Genomic DNA, 11,665 nt, shown 5'->3' with positions numbered 1-11,665 from the left:
TATGTAAAAAAAAAATCTAAAATGGTCAAATTTAAAAATGCCTAAAAATGACAGAAATGACTTTATTATACTCTGTTGATATATATTAGTTTGTAGTTTGTCCAGAAATGACAGAAAAACACCATCATCAAGCTTTTCTCAAAAAGAGGAAATAATAAAAATAAAAAAATGAAGTAGATCTAAAGTTTTCTTTAACTCAGTTCAGTTTTAATGCTAAGCCAGTATTACACATTAGAGAAAAAGATTGTCATAATATCACTACCATGTTTGTTGTTGTTGTTCTTTTTTAAACGTATTTCCATTTATTGTCAATATTTTGATAAAGTATGGAAACCACAATGATAATCTTATAAAGGTTGAACTTCTTTAAAGCTCTGTCTGTTCTCTGTTCCCAGCTAAACCCATCTGACCACAGATAAGTTTCTAATCAAAATTGAAACCAGGAGTTTGATTAACAAGCACCATAAAAGCAATAAAAGCAAGAACTTGAAAGGGAACTTTTTAAATGGAAACAACCAGTGAACCATATCTGTAACGGTTAGTTTTCATTTAGCAGACAGTGAACGTGGCAGGGCTCTGCTGCCAGCTGATTATTGATAAATAACAGGAACAATATGGATTATCAGCACACTGCAAAAAAAGAAAAGTTGGGTGAACTCAAAATTTCAAGGCAACAAACTTCAAAAACATTTTTAAGTTGGACAATTAAACTAAATATTTTAAGTTATGTTTTTGAGTTTGCTCAACTCTGAATTCAGATTTTTTTGTCAACTCAACTGTAAGTTGTACTAACTTATAATTTAACATTGTAATAACTTTTAATCCTTACTTCTGCTAACTTCTGCAATGTGCTGAATTGGCACGATTGTAACACCGCTATGAAATGTCAGCTAATGTTGTGACCACAATTTTGAGTTAGCATTGATACGCTAATGGCTACTCTTGTAGCTGTAACAAGCAGCGCTGCTAGCATCAGTTAGCCGCTAGCTTTCGCTAATGACCGAATTTCACAGATTTCCCGCGTTTCACAACCAAGAAATAAGAGTTATCAGAACTATTGTCCCTTGTTTTGAACCCCAACTTAAAGATATAAGTAACAACAACTCACAAACTTGTTTTTGAGCATACAACTGGCTTCCTTTGTTGTGCTAACTTACATTATTGCCCTAAATGTCAGTAATTTATATTTCCAAGTTTTACCAACTTAAATCACTGTTTTAGGCCAAAAAATACAAGTTGGTTTTTTTGCAGTGCAGTGTTTCTAAAGGCTACAGACAGTGGCAGCTCTGGATCAGCCATGTGAGAATCTAATCATCTCTGGTGTCCCTCCTGTGAGAGCTGCCGGAGCTCACAGTGGGGATCGTCCAATCTGTCTGACTGGACCCACATCTTTTGTATACCATTTGTTTATGACCTCTGTATTGTGCTTTGAGGACGGAGGCCTTTCAAGTGACAGATGGGTGGCACTTTTGAACACGTCATGTGGTCCTCCAGGAGGCGACACCATGAGCTGAGTGTTGTTGAAGCCCAGGAGTTTACCAGCACGGGAGGATCGCTCCAGAAAAACAAAATCACCGTGGTCGTTCTGGTTTCAGCTGAGGGTTCAAAAGTTGCGAAAGAAGCGGATTCCAGTAATACAACTTATGAATCACACACTGACTGAGTCCTGTCATATCACCAAATCATCATAAATCTCAGTTAAATGGGTCCATTCACTGCATGGAAATGAGCTCCAACACACTTTAATTGGAAAATCCAACCCAAAACAGGTTATAATTACATTTATTTATTGCGTAATTCAGTGATTAAGTCATTTTAACACACACTTCTGTCGCCTAAGAGCTTCAACACACTTTAATGGGAAAATCCACCCTAAAACAGGTTGTTATTATTACATTTATTTATTGTGTAGTTCAGTGATTAAGTCATTTTAACACACACTTCTGTCGCCTAAGGCGGAAATTAAAAGATTGAGACAATAAAGCTGCTGTATTTGACTTTTTGGAACAAAATTCACCAGAGTTCCAATACGCTTTAATGGGAAAATCTACCCTAAAACAGGTTATTATTACATTTATTTATTGTGTAGTTCAGTGATTAAGTCATTTCAGGCAGAAATTAAAAGATTGAGACAATAAAGCTGCTGTATTTGACTTTCGGAACAAAATTCTTGGGTCAGAGTTGCCGACACACAGCTCTCACCAGAGTTTGATACATTCATACATATTAGTTGTATATTTTGTTCATGAATGACAGAAAAACACTATATTATGCGATGTCCAATAATTGAAAAAAAAAAAGTCATACTATAATATGTTGATTTTTGTCAAAAATTTTTAAATTTTAAAATTCCTAAAAATTCAAAAATTACTTTATCATAGTCTGCTGATACATATTAGTTATAACGTCTGTCCAGAAATGACAGAAGAACACCATATTATAGGATGTCCAATAATTGAAAAAAAAAAAAAAGTCATACTATAATATGTCGGTTTTTATTAAAAATGGTCAAATTTTAAAATGCCTTAAAAGGCTGAAAATGTCTTTATTAAAGTCTGTTGGTACATATTAGTTGTATATTTTGTTCATGAATGACAGAAAAACATCATAATCAGGCTGTTCTCAAAAAGGGGAAATTAAAAAAAAAAAGTAGATTGAAAGTTTTTAACTCAGTTCAGTTTTAATGCTAAACCAGTATTACACATTAGAGAAAAAGATTGTCATAATAACACCATTTGATGTTGTTTTTTAAACTTATTTCCATTCATTGAAAACCACAACGATAAACTAATAAAGGTTAGTGGGCCACTGGGTCAACCTGGCTTCTGTAACCCACGGTAACCACCATATGAGCACACCCAGCCTGAGTGGTGCAGATCGGCATCAATTAGGGAGGGGGTGAGGGCCGACAGTTTCAAAGGGAGGGACTCACACGGATCAACTATAAAAACAAAGAACAGAGAAGCTCCGATTACAACACACACACTGGGAGTGTGACTTCATCCTCAGCTCAGGACGCCATCACGCCACTTTATCTTTACGTAGCATTTACAGTATTGGTTTGCTGCTATAACAATGTCCTAACTGTGGTTGATAGCACCTTTAATTGATGACTAGTGCAGTGCCAGTAGGAAGTATGTATTCATATAGTGGGAGATTAAGTAGATTTTTCAATTTTGGCCAAATGAGGTTGTGTGTGAAAGTGGGATGTACAATGAGGTGTAATACTCTTGTGTAGTGTAACCTTAAATAACATAGAAATGATATCTTTCCGTCCGTATTACACTTAGCTGTTAGTTAATAAAGTTTTGTTTTTACTGTTTTCAATGGATCAAACTGATGCAGAAGAAAGAGCTTAAATCTCCGCTTAGCATGCTAATGGTGAGATAGCACATTACGCAGTATGCTGCACTAAAAGTACATTAACATGAACCCAGTTAGCTGATATACTATATTGCATGTAAGTATCTCATATCAAATGATTATGGGCATTACGCTAAGCAACATGAATGTCATCCCTGAATTACATAGTAATGCAACATAAGAAGTGAATGAAGCTAAATCTCCACTTAGCATGCTAATCGCGCTACAACAACGTCTGCAACTCCATAAAACACTTACTTTTCATAAGGTACCACACCATCCAGCACATACACACTGAACATTGATATTCGCTGGAAACTATTTGAATATTATTGGAAAATCGAACCTTGTAGCGCTCTTTAAAACTCCTAAAGATAGGTAGGCTAAATAGACTTACAGATGAGATGAGTCAGGGTGTAAATCCAGAGTGAATTGTGTTACTGACCAGGTGTAGGCCTATCACACAATGGGGCGGAGCTCCCCTAAAAGGCGTCCGATCAGAAACAGTGCAACACGTCCTACGTAAATAATGATATTTTGAAAGATGAATTCAAAAATCTTCAAAATCAAGGATGCACACCTTCGTGCCATGCGCAAGAAACATACGAAATCTTAGGTCAGACCCTAGACACACACACACACACACACACACACACATATTCTTGCTTTAAAGATAGATTAGATAACTCAAGTTAGGTAGCTTATTCTAAATACTTGATACTTAGTAAATACTTCAAAATCATCTGGCTGAGCTTATCTTGTTAAATCTTCAAAATCGAGGATTTTGGTCAAAAATGGTCAAATTTTAAAATGGCTAAAAATGCTTAAAATGTCTTTATTATAGTCTGTTGATACATGTTAGTTGTATATTTTGCCCAGAAATTACAGAAAAACACCTTATGGGATGTCGAATAATTGGACAAAAAGTCATACTATAGCATGTAGATTTTTGTCAAAAGTGGTCAAATTTTAAAATGCCTAAAAATGCTAAAAATGTCCAGAAGTGACAGAAAAAGACAGCAGAACCCAAACTGACAACATGGAAATACCACACAAGAGAGTCAAAGGCAGGAGTCGAACCAGCAACCAGCACACACACACACACACACACACACACACACACTTCTTGCTTTAATAGATAGATGTATCTATGGAAAAAAGTGTAACTTTTGGCCACACGTTGTCATCCAGTGAGTTCTATTTTAATGCACTTACAGCTGTGAATTAGAAGATGTGTCTATAATCCACTAAAATATCTGGGGATTTGCTTTATTATTTACTGTCTGGAGCAGCTGCATGAGTCATGACATCATCACTGCAGTGTTTGACGTGCATGTGGTCCAAGTCGTGAATTAAAAGTGAGCAATACATCACTGAAAAATTAACACCTTTGACTTATAGTTTGGGTTGTATTTCCCTCATAAAAAGAGACGTTGCTTCCAGCGTCCAGGGCGGCGCTGGTGTCTCACTGTCTCACACAGCTCCTTTATCACGCTGAATGAAGGCATATCACTGCGTCTGAGGAGGTGTTGCTGAAGAGGAGCAAAGGGTGCTGAGGGCAGAGGGGGTTGAGGTGAACCATGTGGGTGGGGTGATGACTTCAGCAGAGTCTCTCTCCACTCTAACCTCCTGGTAAACATGAAGCCAAGCAGCGATAGAGGAATCACAAAGACAGGCACCAGCCCGGCTGCAGGCCTCTGAAACACTACAATAGATAAATTGTGCACATACATCTGGTTCTTATGAATTTAGTCATTTAGATTGTGGTTGGCGGAGGCGTGAGAGCACCAGAGCATCCCTATAAATGATTAAAGCGTACTTCTTTTAGGATTACAAAGCATTTGAAATTCCAAGCGGTATGCCCGCTGCTCCGCTAAAATGTTCCAGGACTTAATAAATGGATGTTTTTGCACAAGTTCAAAAAGTAAGATGAGCACTGTTTTTCCAGACAGTAAGGTAAAAGCTTGTCAGAAACCATAAAATAAATTGTATTTGCTCCTTTATGATCGCGTAATCTCACAGTATTGGTTTAAAAACACTCACCAAAGACAATCCTTCACATTTCACTCACAGTTTTAAATCTGTAGCTTTACGACGGCAAATAAAAATGAAGTGTTCTTTAAAAATATGATCAACAAAGCTGACATGTGAATAATTCAAACCAAAAGTTTTACTCGTAATACTAGGAGGATCTGAATATGTGCTGCCAATTTTCCCTGAAAGGGAACCTTGAAATAAAATCCACTTAAGCCCTGTGTCTTCCCCTCCAGAGTGTAGTTAAACCCTGGCTGTGTATGGACATGATTACGGAGTGCCACGGGTCTTACATCAGTGCAGAACCTTGACTTCCAGCAGGAAACCTGGTGCACGGGTCAATTATGGCAATACCTTGTTTTGCTTAAAGATGGAGGATGTGTTCTTCATGCTCAAACACACAGGCTGCACCTGAGATTTAAACTGTAACAAAGTCTACATCCAACATGTACGTAAATAAATAAAACACAGATTGTAGGAGGTATACGGCTCTTGGCAGAGAGCAGAGAGGAGGGCTTATTATGAGACGAGGCTCCTGTGCTGCACACGGCTGCAGAGAGGAAGAGAGAAATTTTTTCCAGAAGTGACAGAAAAAGACCGGAGAACCCACAGTACTTTATTGTAGTCTGTTGATACATATTAGTTATATATTTTGTTCATGAATGACAGAAAAACACCATATTATGTGATGTCAAATAATTGGACAAAAAGTCATACTATAGCATGTAGATTTTTGTCAAAAGTGGTCAAATTTTAAAATGGCTAAAAATGCTAAAAATTACTTCATTATAGTCTTTTGGTACATATTAGTTGTATATTTTGCCCAGAAATTACAGAAAAACACCTTATGGGATGTTGAATAATTGGAGAGAAAAGTCATAGTATAGTATGTCGTTTTTTGTCAAAAATGGTCAAATTTTAAAAGGGCTAAAAATGCTTAAAATGTCTTTATGATAGTCTGTTGATGCATAGTAGTTGTATATTTTGTTCAGAAATGACAGAAAAACACCATATTATGGGATGTCCAATAATTGGAGAAAAAAGTCATACTATAGTATGTAGATTTTTGTCAAAAATTGTCAACTTTTAAAATGGCTAAAATGCTACAAATTACTTTATTATAGTCTGTTGATACACATTAGTTGTAGATTTTGCCCAGAAATGACAGAAAAACACCCAAATATGGGATATCCAATAATTGGAGAAAAAAGTCATACTATAGTATGTCAATTTTTGTCAAAAATTGTCAAATTTTAAAATGCCTAAAAATGCTAAAAAATGGCTACAATTTTACCAGAAGTGACAAAAACAGAACGGAGAACCCAAAGTGACAACATGGAAATATCACATTAGAGAGTCAAAGGCGGGAGTCGAACCAGCAACCCTCTTACTGTAGCACAAGAACACTAACCACTAAACCGACATATATGTCGACTTTGGTCAAAAATAGTTACATTTTAAAATGCCTAAAGGTGCTAAAATGACTTTATTGTAGTCTGTTGATACATATTAGTTGTATATTTTGTTCATGAATGAAAATTGAAAAAAAAAAAAGCTGCTGCTGCTGCCGGCCCCACAGCACAGACACATCCGTTTGCTCAGCAGCTGAGCGGGGACACGGAGATGCTCCTTTCACACTGAGCTGAGCACCGACAATCAGGGCTTTGTCAGGGAGGCATCTGCTGTTACAGCTCACAGGAAGAATACATGTTTCTTTAAAAAGTGCACTCAGTGGGGTTATCAGTGTTAAAGATAAGGTGGCTTCATGTCAACACACACAAAGTGGATGTATACTGTATATAGGAGCTGTGTTTCTTTTAATGAAACCTGGAGGATATTTCAAGGGGCAAACAGGATTTGGATTACATGTTTAACTTCCATTAAACAAGCCCAGTAAAAACAGAAGTTTATAATCAGCTGGAAACATGGAATAGACCAGGACAGAAGTACACAATGCAAAGATATATCCAGTTCATTACACTAAATTTGAGGTACTTGTACTCTGTTTTATGTACTGTGGTGGAAGAAGTATTCAGATCATTTACTGAAGTAAAAGTACTAATACCACACTTTGAAGCTACTACACTACAAGTAAAAGTCCTGCATTCAAAACTTACTGAAGTAAAACTACAAAAGTATCAGCACCAAAATGTACTTTAAGTATCAAAAATAAAAGTACTCATCGCAGAATGGACCCACTCTGATTGTTTTTATATATAATAAATATATATTATTGGATTATTTGTATTGATGCATTTATGTAAGCAGCATTGTAATTGAGTAAAGATAGGGCTCACTTTGACTACTGTATATGAGTTTAATTAAAAAAAATGTCTAATCACTTTAAATGATCATGTTTTTCATGTTAAATCTCAACCTGTAAAGTAACTAAAGCTGTCAGCTAAATGTGGTGGAGTAAAAAGTACAATATTTGCCTCTAAATGTAGTGAAATAGAAGTATAAAGTTACATAAAATGGAAATACTCCAGTAAAGTAAAAGTAGCTCAAAATTGTACTTAAGTACAGTACTTGAGAGTAAATGTTTAACTGATTATGTATTTAATATACAACAAGAAAAATAGGTCATGTTTTCATGTAGATTTGTTTCCTGGTTTACAGAGAAACCTGGTTGTCATGAAACTTGGTAGAAGGGAGGACCAAAGAAGATCACATTCAATTAAAAAGCAGATATGAATCACAGGGCGGATACACAAATCATCTTTTACTTTTGTTAATACTGAAACGGCATGACCTTAGTGAGGGGGTGCTGTATTTGCTGTATGAATCATATGAGGCACCCATGAACAGATTTTTTATTAAAAGTGCAACAATTTGTGTGTGAAGTGCAACTACCACATCACAGTGACAGAGGAGGCACAATGAGATGAATGTTTTCTTATATAAGACAAATCTAGGGCAAATCTCTCTGACCGTTAGTCAGACTGACCTCAGATTTCATATGTGGCTTGTTCATGGCACAAAGGTGTGCATCCTCGATTTTGAAGATTTTTTAATTCATCTTCCAAAATATCATTATTTACGTAGGACGTGTTGCAGCATTGCACTGTTTCCGATCGGACGCCTTTTAGTGGAGCTCCGCCCCATTGTGTGATAGGCCTACACCTGGTCAGTAACACAATTCACTCTGGATTTACACCATGACTCATCTCATCTCTAAGTCTATTTAGCCTACCTATCTTTAGGAGTTTTAAAGAGCGCTACAAGGTTTTCCAATAATATTCAAATAGTTTCCAGCGAATATCAATGTTCAATGTGTATGTGCTGGATGGTGTGGTACCTTATGAAAAGTAAGTGTTTTATGGAGTTGCAGACGTTGTTGTAGCGTGATTAGCATGCTAAGCGGAGATTTAGCTTTATTCACTTCTTATGTTGCATTACTATGTAATTCAGGGATGACATTCATGTTGCTTAGCGTAATGCCCATAATCATTTGATATGAGATACTAACATGCAATATAGTATATCAGCTAATTGGGTTCATGTTAATGTACTTTTAGTGCAGCATACTGAGTAATGTGCTATCTCACGATTAGCATGCTAAGCGGAGATTTAAGCCCTTTCTTCCGCATCAGTTTGATCCATTGAAAACAGTAAAAATAAAACTTTACTAACTGACAGCTAAGCATAATACGGACGGAAAGATAGTGTTTCTGTGTTATTTAAGGTTACACTAGCAAGAGGCATTAGCATTAGCTACAAAATACAATCTCGCACTATACGAATACATACTTCCTATGGGCACTGCACTAGTGGAACAAATTACAAATTACATTTTAGGGCATGTATTCAGTTATCTGACGTGGAATATGTGTTAAAGTAACAGTGGGAACATTTTACTGCACCATGAGTCCTTTTAGTGCATCTTGCTGTTAATGCTTTTATATTTTTATTTAAATAATGTTTCAAATGCATGTGTTTTTACTTGTAACGGGTATTTTCAATGTGTTATATTAGTACTTTTACTCCAGTAAAGCATCTGAAAACTTGTTCCACCCCAGCAGCGTCAGTACAGTAGCTGTGTTATTGAAATTCCTCTTTTAAAGGGTTATACAGACAATTGGAATTCATAGCAAATAATTGACAAGAAAACCAGACACTGCCCTACAGCAAAGCCACAGAATACATTTGTTCTTAGAAATTACTGATTAACTAAACCACAATGGTAACAAAGGAGCCCAAAAGCCTGGATTTGCATTACTGGCCCATACTAGTCCGGCCTGTCTGCCTCACATGCTCCGCATTGCAGAGAGCTTACACTTTATTTGAGGACAAAAGGAAATTGTAGAATAAATATTTACCAGGTATCTGGAGATAACTTTAACAACCCTCCCTTTAAAACCACATCCTTGTTGATCAGTCAGTGAATCATGCAAGAATTTCTTTTTAAATACATTATGACCTAAACTAGAGGGTGAACTGCCTATTTTCAGCCAGCAATGATTAACACCAACAGCCTGCACTGAAGATGATTAAAATGCCCCAGAAGCATATCACGGCTATGTATGAAACTTTTTCTTCCCTTGCTTTAAAGCAGGGGTCTAAAACTCTAATTACCTGGGGGCCACTGGAGGCAGGATCAAAATGACCAAAAAAAAGACACAAAATTACAAAAAAAAAAGGCACAAAATGACAAAAAAAAGACACAAAATTACCAAAAAAAGACACAAAAGTATTAAAAAAAGACATAAAATTACCAAAAAAAGACACAGAATTACCAAAAAGAAGACACAAAATTACCAAAAAAAGTTATTAAAGGGACCTTCTACACACAACACAGTAAAGTGCCATTCATATAAAACTCACATTAAACTTTCATATCAAGGTGGGGGCCACAAAATATCATCACGAGGGCCGCAATTGGCCCTTGGGCCACGAGTTTGAGACCCATGCTTTAAAAAGATACAACTATACAGGTTCTGTGCTGTTGCATATTTCCATTTACCAAAATAATAACATTATAACTCCATTTGGATAATAATTATACTAGCTAGTCATCTCCTGGATGTTTTTCTGTCCGACTAGACATATTAATGTTCAACCTTTTCAAATTATGTCTTCATGTGCAATACCATTTTCAACACCACAGACTATATTATGGTCATTGTCATGCGCAATATATCTGTATTTATTACATGCAATGTCATCTGCACTCTACCTACTTTACTCCTCTGACACTTTATTTTTTATTGTTATATTTACACGACAGGCCAAAAGTTTGGAAGCAAGATCAAATTTGTACAAAAAAAGATCATAGTTTTGTTGCTATAGTTTGCAGCAAAATAAAGGTGATTATTATATAAAGAGTCACTTATTAGAACACATTTTTTTACTATAATTATCAGGTCTTTGGGTTTTTATTGCTAAGACTTTGTGTATCCTTCTTTCCTTAATGTATAAATCTGAACTCTTGTTTCTTTACTCAGCTGCTTCAATTTTAGGCATTTCTGTCATAGTTTGTCAGAGCTATGAACACAGTTGAGATTTATTGGGATTTTTGTATCCAAACTCTCAAAAGCCAAAGAGATAAAGTGAATAATGCAAACTGTGATTTGTTTTTTTTACTTTTGCACTGAAGTTGTGACTCTTCCGAATCTTCTCAACCCTAAAACTAAGCCCTTCTTTTCTTTTGTTAACATTTATTCAGCAATGGTCTGCTAACATCAATGTATACCTAAAGGTAGATTGAGGAAAATGGTTCAGTTCAATAAAGGTAAAAGAAGATCATGCAGTAAACACATAAAAAAATCCAAAGAATCCACTCTGATTTTTTTAAGAAAGCCATTGTGAACAGAAGATTTAAGTTGCTTCCAAACTTTTGCCCTGTAGTGTATAGTCATATTTATATTGTATATTGTTGTTATCAATTTTGTCCATTGTTTTTCTTATATTATCCTATATTGTGGTTGCTTTTGTAACTTGGAGCATTCTGGAATACGAATTTCCTTCGGGATTCATAAAGATTTATCTTATCTTAAATAACATTTAGAGACTGAGGCTGCATTCAAAATTGCATCACTTTTAGTATGCACTGCTGCTGTTCTTACAAAGTATTGTTGCCTGCAACAAGCATACAGTTAGGACATGCTACTACATCATAACACACCATCTTGAAAACTGACCCTCCGGCTCATACATTTTTCAAGATTATTGATCACAACTGCCAGAAAAGCATGCAGTAGGACATCCTGGTATTTTTGCCTTTGACATACTTTGTGTTGAGACACACCAAATCTTCTTTTAGAATACT

This window comes from Centropristis striata, chromosome 15, assembly GCF_030273125.1.
Source record: "Centropristis striata isolate RG_2023a ecotype Rhode Island chromosome 15, C.striata_1.0, whole genome shotgun sequence".
Classification (NCBI taxonomy): domain Eukaryota; kingdom Metazoa; phylum Chordata; class Actinopteri; order Perciformes; family Serranidae; genus Centropristis; species Centropristis striata.
Note: the sequence above shows the minus strand (reverse complement) of the source record.